The sequence below is a fragment of the Eptesicus fuscus genome, chromosome 6, assembly GCF_027574615.1.
Source record: "Eptesicus fuscus isolate TK198812 chromosome 6, DD_ASM_mEF_20220401, whole genome shotgun sequence".
Lineage (NCBI taxonomy): Eukaryota > Metazoa > Chordata > Mammalia > Chiroptera > Vespertilionidae > Eptesicus > Eptesicus fuscus.
Window position 1 is genome coordinate 90,937,165 of NC_072478.1, and position 4,684 is coordinate 90,941,848.

At 47.3% G+C, this 4,684-nt stretch overlaps 1 pseudogene; it reads left to right on the plus strand.

Annotated features, from left to right (window-relative positions):
- The first annotated feature begins 1,127 nt into the window (after positions 1-1,127).
- LOC103295796 (succinate--CoA ligase [ADP/GDP-forming] subunit alpha, mitochondrial-like) lies at positions 1,128-2,175 on the plus strand (annotated as a pseudogene).
- The last annotated feature ends 2,509 nt before the right edge of the window (positions 2,176-4,684 follow it).

Here is a 4,684-nt window from a genome sequence, read left to right on the forward strand (position 1 = left end):
ATCCACTCCCGTAGTCCCAGGCCACGTCTCGGAGAGGAGCGGGAGGGAGTGAATATCTGACCAAACATTTATACCTAAAGCGAGCGAGCTTTCGCTAAGGAATGATTGTGTGGGTCTAGGCCTGCGGGAGTAGATTATAGCTGGGTTTTGTCATTTTTTTTGTTCCTTGTTTCCTGCTACCCTGGTGTGTGAAAGGGCAGGTCTGTTAGGGAGATGGATAAAGAAACCATGTCCCTGTCACACCGGAGGGCAATGTGGGTGGATTCCTGACCTGCTTACATATCACTCGGAGATAGTAAAGATGATGGCTGAGATGTTCTGAGAGCGGATTATGTGCCAGGCACTGTTCCAGGTGCTGTATGTGTATCGACCCATCGCATCTTCACATGACCTTGTGTGGCATCCTCCATCTTACAAAGGAGGAAACGGAGGCACAGAGAGGTGCAGTAACTTCTCCCAGGTCACACAGCGCCTAGATAGCGATGAGCTAGGTACTCTGGCGGTGGAGCCCATGCTGGGAACCACTTCATCATGCAGGCGGTTGGCTTAGATCCGTGGTCGGCAAACTGTGGCTCGCGAGCCACCTGCAGCTCTTTGGCCCCTTGAGTGTGGCTCTTCCACAAAACACCACGGCCTGGGCAGGTCTATTTTGAAGAAGTGGCATTAGAAGAAGTTTAAGTTTAAAAAATTTGGCTCTCAAAAGGAATTCCAATCGTTGTACTGTTGATATTTGGCTCTGTTGACTAATGAGTTTGCGGACCACTGGCCTAGATGATATCATCTTAAATTGTAGAGAACATCTCCCTTTCCCAAGAACTCGCACTGTGGGTCTGGTCTTACTGCATCCTCATGATAGGCTAAGTGGTTGCCTGGGGCGATGCCTTAGTAGGTGAGGAATCATGGAGGTTTGAACATGCCAGGGAGGCGACAGGGGAACAGTGAATGTCAGGGCAAGAAGTTTGACAGCAAAAGTTAAACACAGATCATTGAGAGGCCAGAAAGAAAAGACCCGGAAGCTGATGCTGTGTTTAATAGTTATCTCTTAGTAGGATTCTGTCTGGATCTTAAAAAAAAAAAAAAGAGAGAGAAGGAAAGCTGCTGGAGCCCACGCCGCTGCTACCGCGACCATGGCTCCGGCCGCAGTGGCCTCGCCGCTTCCTCTCGCAACAGGATGGAGTTCGGCCTGGTTCCTATCCCGCTTCCGTCTGTATGTGGATAAAAGCACAAAGGCTATTTGTCAGGGCTTCCCCGGGAAGCAGGGCCCGGTTCAGAGCCAGCAGGCGCTGGAACAGGCACCAAGCTTGTTGGAGGAACCACACCAGGGAAAGGAGGCAAGACGCACCTGGGCCTGCCGGCCTTGAACCCCGTCAAGGAGGGTGGAACGGACCCCCCCGCAGGACATGGTGCGGGTCAAGCACAGAATCCTGCGCCAGGGAAAGACCAGGCTGATCCGGCCCAACCGCCATCAGTCCGGGAGAATGTGAAATTGGCATCAGGCCTGGCCATATCTCAGGAAAGGAGAATCGGTATCATGTCCAGGTCTGGCACCCTGACCTGTGAAGCGGTTCACCAAGCAATGCACGTGGGCCTGGGGCAGTCTTTGTGCATCGGCATGGAGGTTGGGGGCGGGGGTTCCCAGACAGATTTTATTGACTGTCTGGATGTCTTTCTGAACGATCTGGCCGCAGAAGGCATCATCCTGGTTGGTGAAATCGGTGGGCATGCCCAAGAAAATGCGGCTGAATTTGTGAAGCAACATAATTCAGGTCCCAAGGCCGAGCCTGTGGAGTCCTCATTGCTGGCTTGACAGCTCCTCCTGCCAGGAGAATGGGCCAGGCCAGCGCCAGTGCGATGATTGGGGGAGGAAAAGGTGGGCGGGAGGAGAACACCTCTGCCCTTCAGAGCGCAGCTGGGAAAACCATCTACAAGGAGTTTGAAAAGAGGAAGATGCTGGGAAAGGAAAAGCAGCAAGTGCCCGAAGCCCGCGGAATGAATCACTGTGAAAAGAGAACCAGCAGCACTTGGCTTCTCTTGTCCTGTGTCCCTGGGCCCGCGCCTGCCCCTGGGCTGCCAGGGCGGTGGGGAGCCCACACAGAGACAAGGCTTAGGGAGTTCTGTATTGAGACATGTTCACCTCATTGTGTAACAGGGACAGCCAATGAATCTACCCTTTGATTTGACAAAAAAAAAAAAAAAAAAAAAAAAAAAGTAGCAAAGCAAAGCTGCTGAATGTCAGCCTCTGTTAAGTCCCGTAACCATGTTCTTCTCACCATCAATTCTCATTAAAGGTTGGTTGAACCTAAAGAAAATGCCAGTTTTGCTAATTACTAACGATATTTAAGGAATAATCTCCATCTTACAATGTTAGATGAAGCATATAAATAGCAGCCAAGATTGATTCATGACCAAAGCAAACTGGAGGCAATCAATCACAGAACTCATTTATTCCAGAGCATTCAATAGAGAAATGTGGTCTAAGATGTGGCAGGTGAGATGGTTTTAGGTAATAGCCAAAGCGAATATTTAATTTTAATAGTTGTACTTTTTATTTTATTAGAAAAATATTGGTTTTTCTATTTATGGGAATAATATACTTAAATTTAAGTTTAAAAGCCAAGTTGAGCCCTAACTGGTTTGGCTCAGTTAGAGCATTGGCCTGCGGACTGAAGGGTCCTGGGTTTGATTCCAGGCAAGGGCACGTAGTTCAGTTGCAGGCTCCCAGCCCTGGTTGGGGGCATGTGGGAGCCAACCAATCCATGTGTCTCTCTCACATCAGTGTTTCTCTCTGTCTCTCCATCTCCCTTCCACTCGCTCTAATAAAAAAAGTCAATGGAAAAAATATCCTCAGGTGAGGATTAAAAATAAGTAAATAAAGAAATAAAAGTCGAGATGATTTAAAGAAAATAACAATAGTATAGGTAGTAGAAGAATATGGGAGAAAAACAAAGATGGGCCACAAATGACTAAGGTATGCAGCACAGACCAACCAGTTATATGATCACGCAGAAGTGAAGATATTTTACTTCTCAGCCTACTCTCAACTTTCATCTGGGGTTTACGATATATCATGCACCACGATATATCATGGCCAAACATTTTACTTGTATCAGCTCTTTTTGTCTTACAACAGTTGTCACCTGAGAACCATTCTTTTCTTATTCTTAAAGACCAGAACTCTGATTTTATTGGGGTGGCAATGACTCCCCATTCAAAGACTACATTCCCAGGTTGCTTTGCAACCAGGAATGCCATGTGACTGCTTTGACAGAGGAGCTAAAAATGATGAGCGGAGAAGTTGTGTGGCACTTTTCAGACTGGCTGCTACATGAAGCTAACTCACATGGAAGGGTGCACATTTGTTTTCCCCTTTTCCTCCCTCCTGCTGTCTGGAATGCCGTTGTGATAGCTGGCACTCCAGTAGCCTTCTTGGGACATGAAGTGAGTTCGAGGATGGAAGCCCAGTGCTAGAATGGGGGAGTAGAAAAAGAGCAGTAAGAGGCCTCGGTGACTATTGATCTGTCTTGACTGTCCACCTCGGATCTCTTTTACCTGAGGTAGAAATAAAATTCTATCTTTAAAACTTCCTTTATTTGAGGTTTTTGGTTAAAACAGCCAAACCACTGATAGAAATACTAATATAGGTAACTGTAAACAGAGCTTACGGAAGCTTACATAGAGTTTTATTTTTGTCACATAAAACAGTAAAGATGTGTGTGTCTGTTCAATGGTGCCATTCAGAGACCATGCTCTCTTCTGTTCCTCCACACTTAGTATGCTGGCGTTCCTCCTCATGCTTGGCGCCTCATGGCTGCAAGAGGGCTGCTGTAGCTCCAGCCATTATGTTCACACAGCAGGCAAGAAGAGATGCAAAGTTTTGTCCTCACAAGGTATTATCTTTTTACTTGGGGAGGGAATTCCTCTCCAGCAGAGTTCTCCCAACATCTCATCACACAGCACTACTTCTCCTGGATCTGTAGTGGGGTCTGCCCTTTTGAAATCAAGGGGTCTCAGTTAACCACTTAAATATATTGGGTTCTATTACTAGGGAAGAAGGAAGCAGGGAGATACTGGTTAGGCCATGGGCAGTGAGGAAACCAAGCCTCAGAGTTGAGGTGATATGCCAATATTACACCAGATCTTTGGTCTCCAGGATATAGAAGAACAAGGTTTTGAATGAAGCTCAAACGCTCAAACCTGGGGTCTTAGCCACTTTGACAAACTTCTTTCAGAAAGACCTTAAATATCGTTGTTTTCCCTTAATCAAGTTTTTAGACTCTGTTAGGGATTTTATACAGAATCCTAGATTAAATGGCAGGTAGAGCTAGAGAGATCTGAAAGATCCCTTTCAAATTAAGCTTCTGCTGTTCTGGTAGAACCTTTGAAATGATGAAAATGTCCTATGTTATGCTGTCCAAGATGGTAGCCCATAGCCACAGCTATTGAGGACCTGAAATATGGCATTATTATATGTCAACTAGAGGCCTGGTGCACGAATTCATACACCACTGCGGTCACTTGGCCTGGCCTGCGGGATCGGGCTGAAACCAGCTCTCTGATATCCCCTGACGGGTCCCAGATTGTGAGAGGGCAAAGGCCAGGCCGAGGGACCCCACTGATGCATGATCAGGGCAGGAAGGGACACGGAAGGTTAGCCAGCCAGGGAGGGCCGTGGGAGGGCTCCAGG